Raw genomic sequence first — 13,152 nt, 5'->3', positions numbered from 1 at the left:
CGGGTCCCTGGCATAATGATTTACGATGAATCTGTGTCAATGTTGAACTCGGCAAACCCCACGTAATCCATCTTGCAGATATACCTACCTACCCTGCCCCACCTTGCCTGCTCTCACCCACCCATCCCCTGCCTTTGCAATGGAAAGGTAAGGAATGCAGCTCTCTCCGTCTATAAGTGTTGAATCTATTACAGGGCTGATGTGTAATCACAGAGGACCTCTGTGGCCCCTCAGACTGTAATTACCTGGATACAGATACTCTCTCGCTCATTCCTCTAGAGCTGCTCAAAGCCAAGAACTCCGTTAACCAGCATGCAGTGCTTTCAGCCTGCCTATCTGGGTGGCAATATGGAGATATATTTGAGAGATGGGGCCTGTAAGAAAATAACATGGATAAAATTGCATTTAAGTAATTGGATTTTGACCTTGCAGCATATAATGGCCACAGTTCACCTCTGAGATTGAATCATGCAGAGAGCAAATCAAAGCCTGCACCTCGAAAAACTGACTGCAAGGTTCCCTCCACATATGGAAATCTTTTGAAGACTGTACATGCAACACGACTGCACCGTGAAATCAACCCCTGTTGTCTGCCTTTCTCTCTCTTACATAGTGACACTGCCGTTGTTGCTGACAAACATTATCTCGTGTGTGATCATGTGCACAGTGTCATCCCCCACTCCCTCCTCCTTCAAAATAAGTCAAAGTGGAGCCGACTGTGTAGACACAGTAGGCTGTCACACTGTGTCACACCGTGTCAAGCGTTGGTGTCAGTGTTGCATCTGTTGCATCTGTCTCGCAAGACGCAAGGAAACATCTCTCTGTTGACTTCATCTGTTTGTTTGGCAGCCTGCCTGATTGCTGGAGTGTGTAGTGGCGAAGGGAACCGACAAGCCTAATCCTTCTTCGTCGGGAAAAGAGGGAATCTGGCCCCAAACAAACATGCATCTCTGTGTCTGGCGTTCCATGGCGCACACACAAAACACTCACATCCAGAAAACAATCCCACTGCAAGCATCAGTGTCTTCTTTCTCACACTGCAGAAAAAACAAGCATTGTAAGTCTTTGTCCTGAATACATTTCCTGCTTTAGTAGTAACAGTCTGTTATTTTGGGAAATACTCTTGACACACCTTAGATTAGAAGATCAATCATAATATATGGAAGTTATTTAACATAGTATAGAAACTGAAACAACTAGCCTCCGTCCTCTTAGCAGTATTCTAACACTCACTAAATAATATGTTATGCAGTATTTGTCTATTTAGTACAAAAACCAAGGAACCTGCAGAAATGGTCGGGTACATAACTTCATTGGCCCAGATAAATTTATAGTGCATTTATAAAAGTCATACTGAACTTCTTATCTATCTTGGCAAGAAGGTGAATAAGCTTATTTCTCAATTTTTTGAACTACTCCTTTAACACACTGATAATGGCTTGATTCCAACACTTTCAGCAGTCTGGTACACCTGTATCATTAACTCCCCTCTTATCATAAGCTTTGTGCTAACCACATTTGTTATATGTTACTGAGTAAAACTTTTGCAGAAGCTGAGGTAAAAGGTGAAATGACTGCAGGACAGAACATCTGTAATTATTCCTAATGAGCTTATTCCTTAGCAGACTGAGATTCTGATAGAAATGCAAAAACTGGCCCACACTGGCCTTCGTGTCAACTTTAATGGCCAACCGAAAGAGCTGAGGTGTCGCTTTGAACAGCAAGTACCGGCACCTGTACCTGATCAAATCTTCAAAGATTTTTACACACAAGTCCACGCGGAATGAGTAGAAGTTAATAAGTAAGGCCTTTTGAAGCTGACCATGACACCAGCTGAACCCTGACGCCCTCACATGATTAATAGCATTATGGTAAATCTTTTTTTTTTTCTCCAAGTAAAGGATTGTTTGAGGCTGTCTGATCAAAACATTCAAGCTTTTATTGGTCCAACTGTCAAAGAAGGTAGACTTTGTGTTTGGCCGTTTGAATCACTCTGTCTGGATGGGTAATAGACATGAACCGATGTCTATTCATCACAGAAAAATCTCTTTATTATCAGAATGAGGTGTGTTACTGTAATTGATTGTTAAAATGCAAACAAACACCCTATTCCTGAAGGAACAAGGACTCTGGGAGCTGAATAATGACTGACTTTCTGCTTCTTACAGCTGGACATCTGGAGTCCAAGTTTGGAGTGAGAAGAGTGTGCATAATCAGTTGCAAATGTTCACACAAACGCACCAGACTTCATAAATATGTATCCCTCGGATAAAGAAAAAGAATAGCTGGTGATTGACGATTAATACTGACATTAAAAACAAGAGCCCAGTCGGCGGGTTATCACAATAACTTGGGCCAGGCGGCGCAAAATCCACATGTGTAGAAGACGCCTGCATCGCAGCTTGAGCAACCTTTCAAAATGGCTTCCATCAGCTCCTGGAAGAATATGAGATCAAAGTTGACACCCATCTGTGGTTGATTTAACTTTATTGACAATCATCCAAAGCCACTGAGACAGCAACTGTGTTTGACCCATCATTCAGGCTCATTGCTCTCCCATATGCTGGTGTTTTTAATGCTATGTGGAAACAAAAAAAAAAAAAAAAAGGATGGAATCTGGATTAAAAACTTCAGTCTAGATGCAGAAACCACTTGATATGAGGAACATAAATACTCACACACTCATACACTTGCATGCCAGCACTTAGATTAACCACCTTTTCATTTCTTCAGCATCATAACATATGGAACAAACACGTCTTATATGATGACATTTTACACTGTGGGAGTGAGTTTCGACATTACATTACATACATGCCATTCAAGCTTTTAGCACAGAGACAGTGAGTTATCAGACCATATTGATGCGAGCGGTAAGAGCGTGACAGAGGTGACTTGTAGCTGCTTATGTGATCTGAACCTCCAGGCACTTAGTGAGAAAGACTCATGATTGCTGCAACTGTGAATTAGGAGTAGCAGCTTAATGCTTGAATGAAACTGTCATCATTCTGGTTTTTCAGAGGTTACTGCACGCGTTTCTAAACTCTCATTCTAATAAGTGCATGAATGTAATATATTTAAAGTTTTGTGTCTTCTTCGTCCTTTGCTGCCTTTGTTGTCCAATGTGGAATGATAATCAAAAATGTCAGGCTGTTTGGATTTCTGTGATCCTTCACAGATTTGTGATTAGCATAACCCATAAGCCAAGTTAAAGCGACGCTGGCTGAAAACACAGTGGGATCCTTATTTGTTGAGGTGTGATGCCTCATAGCCTGTGTGTCCGGCTTTGAGCTTTCTCACATGGTTCCAGCATGTACCCCTGAGTCCTGTTAGCGAAACCCCCCAGGTTGAGGCAGATCAAATTTTACCCACAAGCACGTACAGCCACCCACCAAACGCACAAATGACACAAAAACAAAGAACAAATATGCTCCAATATGAATGCAATAAAACTCTTTGCCTTTTCCTCACATACACACCCTTCCTGGCCCTCCACAGTCCACAAACATACCTATTTCTTGATTAATTAGATGCCCTGCCTAAGCTTCCTAGATTAGGCTTTGACATGGGTTATAATTAAATAAGACAAATTCAGGAAGTGTATGAAATCTCTTATTTCCTGAACAGAAATATGAGTTTTAATTTACCTCACGCGGAGACGAGTTCTGGTTACCTGCAGTGAGCCAATTCACTGTGCATCGCTCGGCGCATGATGTCTGGCTTGGACAGAATGCGTCGTTAAAATAAACCCCCAATGCCAATTTATGGAACAGCGGTCAAATATTTATCCAGTTGATGAGCTGGGCTGTGTGTTCCTCCCTGACAATAATTAAAGACAAACCCTAGCTAAAGGTGAGCAGCAGCCATGACATCACTTCAGAATGGTGCTCAGATGGTCTGCTTTGATTAGGCGGCTAGTGGACAACACAAAAGTGCTGTGATTTGTTGATTTTCCTTTTTTAATTCATGCATGGCCAGTAAAAGAGGATTTGTGATGCAGCATTGATTGTTTTTTGCTTTTAGCATGTGCCGTGATGCATGCTGGGTAAACGTCCTAAATGACACAGTCAGTGCATATCCAAACGTAAGGACAATGGAGAAATTATCCCCTGTCAACCTGGAGAAGCAAAATATATGAGTCTGTCTTGTTGATTTGAACCTTTCACCTTCACCAAAGCACAACACAGCCCTGCTGTAGATGACACAGTGGGATCTCAGTCTAATTCTCCCATCTGGAAACGGGAGGAGATGCCCCATCTTATGAGAATGAGCCTCAGTGTCCTTATTCCCAATGTACTTGTCTGCTACCTCCTCAGTGGAAGCTCCTGAGACGTAGGCACAGTGAATGGGTTGTATGCTATGGGAAGGGCCTGTTGAGAGAGCTGGAGATTCTCACACAAAGATCACAGCCTGAGGTGCTGCATATGTCCAATGAACAGTACTCAGTATCCTGGGATAACAATGAGAACAGAGCAGGTCTGAAAATCAATACACTGCTGGAGCTTTGGCCACAGTCTTTTTCATTTTCTTTCTATCTCTTTCTACACTCCATCTATTCAGCCTCAGTTTTTTACGTAAACATGCTCACATAAAAGGACAGTTTCTATATATCTTTTGGTTAAATATGCCCTTATAAATGTCACATCTAATCCACAGACTGGAAAGTATTAGCATGAAGAATGCGAGACATGCATGGAAACAAGTCAGGACGGGAAAAAAAAGGGGGGATTTTGCAAATCTCCCATCAAAGTTGTCTAATTATGTTAATCAAGAATTCTCCAAATGTCAGCGTTGCACGAGAGGATGAGATTTGGGAAGAGAGCACTGTAAATGATGAACCGACCAATCAGCTGGACCACAATGATAGTAATGATATTAATTAATTAAAGTTGGACATACAAAAGAGGCAGGCTTAAATCACGGGCACACTTCAAGAGTGAACACATGAATTAATGTCAAGAATCAATTTGTTGCAAGATAAATATTTTCTTACGCTGAATCAGCATAGATTCGCTCTGCGTTTATGGAGTTTTGCTCCCAAATGAAAAATCTGCCATCTGTGTAGAGTGATATCTACCAGAACTCACTGATAGAAGAAAATTAATAAAAACATGTGTGAAACATTTTTTTTTTTCCCAGCACCACTTAAGTAGTAAAACTGATCAGAACTCTTCAAATATTATGCCTGGGTGTGCTTTTCGAAGGGATGCTGAACAGAATTGGCAGCTATTTCAAAAATCAAATCCTGATAGAATGCTCTGACCTTAACTGTAAGAAGTTTAGCACCTTAAAATATATAGGATTTAAATGAGCTTTGGTGTTTCTGCTAGGCAGGATTCAGCTACTGTAGCTGCTTTCCCCAGATTTTGTTCACTTCTGACACAGCCAGGCTATCTGCTTCCCCTTGTTTCCAGCCTTCATGCTACTTTAAACTAACCAGCTGCTGGTCATAGCTTCCTCTTATTTATTTATTTTTTTTTTTAACCATAAAGACATGACAGCAATGTTGATCTTTGTGTTTAACTCTCAGTAAGCAAGCAAATAAGTGTATTTCCAAAAATGTCAAACTGTTTCTCTTAATATACAGTAAAACAATCAGTGAAGGACACCAAGGTTATATTATTGTCACAGTGTTAAAAAAAAAACAGATAAATATAGTAAGTTAAGAAGTTTTGGAAATATAAAAAAAACAAAAAAAACAAAACAAAACAATTAGCAACTTATTCTCAAGAAAAATAAAATACTCCCGTGTACAGTGAAACACGTTTTCAGACTCCAGCAAAGCTTCAGAATGTATGTGGGGGGGGGGAATTACAGTAGGAGACATTAAAAACAATCAAGCTGTTTATTGTATTTGCAATAATTAGACCTTCAACAGCGGGAAGCTTTTTCCCTCTGATTCTCTAATTTGATACAGTATCCTCTCATCAGTGTGCCGCAGGTCAGCCACATCGGGAGGAAACATTAATCTAATCTAACACTTCATTCAAAACTCCAGGGGATCTCTGCTAAATGTTGCAGTCTCTGACTATTAAATTAATGTTGTTGTTTGTTTCATGCTGGAACAAATAAGATATACTTGATGAATTAGTTCTTTTGCTGTGCAGAAAATTAGACAATTGAAGTGATACGCTGTAGTGGCTGTAGCATTATTAACATACCTGTGTGTAATATTGGATAACGAACAGACAGGAATTTAAATATAGTGCTATCACTTAATTTTAGTGTTTACATCAACGTGATGAACTGAATTATATTAAGCCTTGGAGCTTTTCTATTATATATGATCATTCCAAAGGCACATGAATAATTTGTTAGATGCGTTGCCAGGACACCCTTGTAATTCTTGATTACTGACTGCATATAATGTGGATGATTAAAGCTCCTGTTACATGCATTTAGAGTACAAGTGGATGAGGGTGTCAGATAAAAACGCCTAAAATGCAAATGAAATATGTAAAGTTTGTTTTATCTTATTTCATGTGAGAAACTTAAACTTATTTGTAAGTGAGTGAAGCGCTATTCTTTAAGCCACATGTACAGATTGTGGTATAATTTCCCATAACAGCAAAGAGCAGTCTGCAATGGGCTTGAGACAGAACAACATTACACATTACATCCCATTTGCATGTCATTAGGAAAATGGAAAGCCAACCCCAACCCACCCCCCATGGGTTTAACCCCTTATAAATATATTTAAATATATAAATATCATGAATACATTAATTTACATTGCCCTCACTATACAACCACTAAAAGCACGACACAACCCCATAGTGGAGCAGCTTTGTCTCTCTTGGGAGAGGTCATGTGTGCAGACAGCTTCATACACACCTAAACACACACACACACACACACACACACACACAAACAAAAATCATTACATGGACACACATTGCACCCAACTTATCCCTGACCTTCTCGTAAACACACAACACAGAGCTTCACACTCCACCCTCTATAAAATAGTCACACACATGTCCATCCTCGCCGCCCACGCCTCCCTTTCACATAATCCTACCCTTCATTCTGACTTTACAACACAAACCTTCTCTCTCTCTCACTCGTTGTCTTTCTCTGCTTTTCCCCTTCTCTCCCTCGCCTTTCTCTCTGTTTTCATGGATCAGCGAAGAGAGCAATTACATCAGCGTCGGTCTGGCGGCCTGGAGATGAAGAGCTGTGTGGCTGTGGGCAAACACCTGGCCACGGTTAGAGGAGCGGAGCAGGAGCAGTAGGAGGCAGGAGGAGGAGGAGGAGATGCAATGTAGACAGATGTGCTGCAGGTTCTCTGGGCTGTGGGGAGGCCTAGAGCCAGAGTATGTATGTGTGTGTGTGTGTGTGTGTGTGTGTGTGTTGGGGATTGAGTTCTGATGGGGAGCAGTGAAGCACAAACTTGAGAATCCACAAGATATGTGTGTGCGCTTATTTGTAAATCATGTGTGAGTGTGGTTGAGTGAAGTCAGTGAAGCCCTAAAACAACCCCCCATCACAATCAGTTAACATTACAATCCGTCACAGCAGTCAAAACTCTGCACCACCAAAAGTTTCAGGCTATCCATTCAACATGCGTCTGCCTTTCTACTTATTGACAGAGTTACAGTCATTTGCATTACAAAAGGAAACTGTTTGAAAATATGCAGAAAACATGTCATCTCTGATATGGCTTCAAAAATGCTTCAAACATGCCCCAAAACACTGAAAAAAACTGCACTGAAACTTGAATGTAAAGAGGACAAAAGCACCTAAAATACTTGCTGCACTGCCATTTCCTCTAATCTGTTGCTGTGGGATATATAAGTTTTATGTGAAGAGAAGGATAGGGAAGAAAGGAGAGGAAGAAACAGAGAGAAATACAACCCGAATGACAAGAAACAAAGCAAAAAACTGAAGAAATGACTGATAAAGGGAAGGAGAGAGAAATGGAATGCATGAGGATTACAGATCTGCTCTTTGACCCCAGTCTACCCTCCAAGAGGCCTCAGACAGACATGTGGTTGCCATCTGGCCTTGCTTACTGTGCCATTATACCAGCTGATTTATTGTTAAATGGTACTTGGATTATACTGATATGGCTGATTTAGCTTTGTTCATGGCTGCAGTTTGACTCTCAGAGTGACAAAGTGTCACATATTGAAAATGTGTTTTCATTTATTTTTAGTGATGATATAAATCTTAGCACCTGTGAGCAAAACAAATGTTGCTGATCTCACTGACATTACTGTTTGATTGAATCTGATTTCATATATCAATAAAGCAGTAGGCAATAGGCACATTTGCAAGTTAAATACGCAGAATTAAGAGGTGCTGGTATTTCCTCTTTGGGAAACAGTTTCACTCCACTCTCACCCTACCCACTGCTGATTACCTGGATCAGACCAATCAGCCAGAAGCTAGAAGATACCATTTCATTTTGTCTTCCCTCACTCCATCCTCATCTGAGATGGTTTCTTCCAGCTTCTGATTGACTGAACACACCTACCCCTGATATAGACTAATTTGAAAACAAACAAACATACCAGGAGGAACAAAAGAACAGCTGTATATGTATAATCTATATGTTTAGGTAATTTAATGACATAAGATGATCAAGTTCTAGTAACTTTACTAAATTCAGGTAAAGACAAATTTAACATTTAACCAAAGTGTTGTTCTCTGCTTTGTTTTTAGGCTCTGTAACTCTGCACTCTGGGGATTTCTTTATTTACAGCAGCATGGAAGAAAATCCACATTGTCCACTGAGCTTGTGAGACAACCGAAAACTGGCACATGAATGAGGACTCACATGCAGACTCACAAGGTAGAGGTAGAAGAGCGCCCGCAGAGCTTTACATGGTCAAAGTTAAAACAAATAAAACAAAAGTCAGAGAGAGAGAGAGAGTGCCAAAATGTTTTTTTTTTAAAAAAAAAAGGTGACCTCAAAGAAATATGTATGAAGTCACACAGAAAGGCAGGCAAAACTGGAAAGCTGAGACAACAGAGATCTGGCAAAAGGAGCAAATAGTTGCTGGGGGGTGTATAATAAGTACTGTGGCTGATGGTTGATAGAAATCAGGTGTACAGACAGCTGCTGTGGTAATTGGGTTGGAAAACACTGAGAACCCCTAATGGGCAGGTGAGGAACATCAAGAAGATTAGCAAAACATGACAGTGACCTTGGATTTAAATAAAGCAACAAGATACTTTTGTATGCATTACTTTGCTATTGATTTGAAATAGACAATAGAAGTATTAATGGACTGAACTGTAGATCTAACCAATGTGATGCTGATCTTTGTTCTCTGTAGCTCTAGCCCAACTTAGAGGCACTTGTTGCAGATGAGTGGAAAGCCACAGCATGCCTCCTGGCCAATTAACAGAAAAATCAACCCAAACAGATTTCCAATTGATAAATCTTTAATGATACTAGGGATTTTACACAAATGCACACTTGACAGTGCTAATTTAAAGCAAATAGGAAGCTTGATTAAAAATTCCCCAGGCATGGTGGGGGAAGATAAATGTTTGAATAATTTATTAGATTTAATTGACACGACTGTGGTGTTGTAAACAGAAATGTTTTGATGTTCATAATGCATTTTGACATGATGAGATTTTGAGACGGTTCCAAGGAAGAGAGCGGTGGAGTTTGAGAGCGCAGGAGGGGGAGAAACTCCAGGAACTGCAGGAGGCAGAGGAGGAACAGGGGGATGAAGGTACATTTTATTTACATATTCTTCCAGATCAAGCAGCACGTACAAGCACTACTAGGTATTTTATCAAAACAAATAAAAAAATATATAAGACTGGGAATGTGCTGCGCTATGATAGGCAGTGAGAGCGATCTGCAAACACAATGATACACAAGCCTGGGAGCCAGCCTGAGGCTACATCACTTTGGTGTGACCCCAAGAATGTGACACTAAACAAGGCAGTAAATACTGTGAGAACAGACAGAGAGAGAAAGGAGGAAGAGATAGAGGGAGACAAGTGGGGAGGGATTTGGGGGGGGGGGGGGGGGGGGTGTTCGTAGACTGGACATATATGGTGTTTGTTGCAGCAGTGCATACAGAAATAAAGCACATATCAAGAGAGAATGATGGTCAGAAAGCATCTAAAAAAAATGGCAGGAAAACAGGGAAACAGGCTCATGCCCCACTGGGGACCTTACCGGGGCTATGTGACCGGCAGGTGCAGGGCCACCACTTGTCCGATAAGAAACCATTCTGCATGCGCCTGTCTGCCTCCCCGTCCACCCAGCCCCTGGTAAACATCCCAGTTATCTGCAAACAAACAGAGTTTACTAGTGACTATGAATGAATACATCACATTTTGATGGAATTGCCATGTTGGACTTGTCCACGCTCCAAATGCATCTCCACCATGACACAATGTACACCTGCATACATGAATAGCCAACAAGGAGGCCCTCGCTGTTTGTAGGGGTAATGTTGACTGAATTTTTAAAGATGTTATTTTGATTTGACACGACTGCTGGCTCAGTGGAGTTCGGAGGTGGGGTTGGGGGGATAGAAGACAGCCAGAGGAAGAGACAGAAAATCATCTAAGGTGGTCTGTGTCTCGGGGAGGGGCGGGATAAACGGCTGTGGGTGAAGCAAGAGAGGACAGAGACGAAAGACAATCAGAAAGAGTGAGGTGGGGGGGATAGGAGACAAAGCTACAGAAGCTGGCAGATAAACAGATTCAGAGATGACAGGTTCACTGCGACAAATCCTGCACATAAAGACATAAAAGCAGATGTAAAGACCAATTGTAGAATCAGATGTCAGCATTACAGACAGCAAAATAAAGTCACCTAGACCGCCTGCAGGTGATGTAAGTAATTGGCACCATTTGTTTTTTCTTACACCTTCAATTTATTCCCAGCATTGACAATAAGAGTCAAAGTGTGTACTGCACGCACAATGCAAAAAGGGAGCTAAGAGCAAAGCTGACATTACAACACATGCGTCTATGTTGCCTGACAATGCATCACAGCACATCAAAGGAAGCCTCACCTTTTGCAAAGGAAGCGAAGACGGAATAAGCGGAGGCCTTCGCTTTATTAACTCCCAATCAATAAACATGCAGTCGGTGGCAAGGTAATCAGGAAACACTGGCAAATGGCCTGACAATGTATCAAAGCCGACGCTCCGAGGCAACGGCACAAACTCTAACAAGCATTTTATTACCGGTAGCTGTTACTGACATTAGTCAAAAACCAAGAGAGATAAAATAGAATAAGGAATGCAGCATGGCTGGCTGAGAGGGACCCTCGGCTGTGAGTGTGCACCTCACGCGTTTGATAGCCCCACGCCTCCTCTTTGATATGATAACAAATATAAATTGTTTAAAAACATCAAAATGGGCAGCGAGCTGGGAGCAGACTTGCTGAGACGGATGTCTGGTTTAGGGGGCGATAGCGTTGCTTGTCGACAAGCACGGGCCGATTGTGCTGCAGGCTTTTTTCTTTGACTCACCGAAAGTTTTAGTGGGAGGATGATGCGGAGTTCATCTTCACTATTTGAGCCTTTCTACACATACAGATCTCTGTTTCTGTGCTTCCTGAAAGGTTAAGTATCAGGAGCAAAAACCCACCAATAGCATTTGTTCTGTGAAAAAAATGGTGGGAAAAAAGTAAAACGAGATGAAGTTGAGGTAACATGAAAAAACTAAAATATAACTAATAATTCAAAGCGACTCAAAATTGTACCTAAGGAACGCACACAGGTGAGGATCTGAGATTGAAACTTGCTCCTCCCGTCAGCTAATTTGTTTGTTTCGTTCTGGGGCACAGCTGATATTAAAAGGAGATCCCGAGCAGAGCAGCGGTGGGGAGGGAGGGATGGAGGGAGTTGGGGAAAGAGGGAGTCAGGGACGGTAGGGAGGAGGGAAGGATGAGTTTACAAGCCCCAGGTACGGGGAATGGGTGAGTGAGGAACAACAGAAAAGAAGGCAGCCAGGGAGTGAGAGAGAGAGAGAGAGAGAGAGAGAGAGAGAGAGAGAGAGAGAGTGAGAAAAAAAATCTCATCCAAATAATTTTCTCCCCCTGGGCGCTAAAATGCAAATCACAGATCAAAGAGGTTTGGAATGGAAAATAGGGAGATTGGCTGAGAATATCATCAAGCCAGGGTTATATATGTATGTTCAGGGTGTGAGAGAGACATGCTGGACCCAGGTAATGGAGCTGACCCGTACTTGAACACTGCCCCTCCACCGCCACTATCATTTTCCCACCTGCCTTCTCCCAGGATTGTACAGTACACTGCAAAGTAATTTAGTTTCTCCTTACAGTATTTCTCTAAACCTGTGTTTATAAAGCCTTTTCCATCAGGCAGCCAATATGCAGCTTACACAAACCACCTCTCGTTAAGAAGGAAAGTCACAGAACAGAACAGCAGCATTATTACCGGAACGTGCACGCCAACTCAGCTTTACATGTTTCATTGGGCTTCACAACATTCATCCCAAAATGCACCTCACTGGAACTAACTAAAAAGTCTTAAATCTCAAACCCACAGTCCAAATAGCGGTGTGGCTCACAGCTGCCTAAATAATCTGCCTCTATGTACACAGATGAGAGAGAACATGCAGTGGGTGGAAGGGTGTGGGCACAGAGAGAGGAAGAGAGCTGAGCTATAGATAGAAACGGAGAGGAAGGATGTGTCTGGGAGAAGGTGAAGGTAGATCAGGAAGAGGAGTCTCCACATTAATGCCTAATTAATGTCTGTCTCCCCATTAATGTCTAATTAATAATTGATGCCTGTCTCATCCACCTGACGCTGTCATAACTTTTCTTGTATGCAGATATTAAACATGACAGCATTGTCTCGTGCCACATACTTTTGCCGTCTGCTTCTGACTTAAACTGACAAACAAAAGCATTTTTTAGTTTGATGGCAAACTGATTATTTGAAGCAGAATATAAGTTGTTTTAATCCAGATTTAGATTTTCAGGCCTCACCAAGGCTGTATGACTTCAAATCTTATTTGATTGATTCCATTTAAATAACAGTTTGAGGCTTGAAGTGGTAAAAGAACCAATATTTCTCACACACGGTCTGATCCAATAAATGAATACAGATTTCTGGAGCGGAACCGTTTTTCTTTATCGTCAGATATTTCATCCCCATAGCTGTAAAGTGCCTTAATAAAAATAGCTAACTGTATTAAATA

The sequence above is a fragment of the Mastacembelus armatus genome, chromosome 23 (assembly GCF_900324485.2).
Source record: "Mastacembelus armatus chromosome 23, fMasArm1.2, whole genome shotgun sequence".
Lineage (NCBI taxonomy): Eukaryota > Metazoa > Chordata > Actinopteri > Synbranchiformes > Mastacembelidae > Mastacembelus > Mastacembelus armatus.
This window is presented reverse-complemented; position numbering follows the sequence as displayed.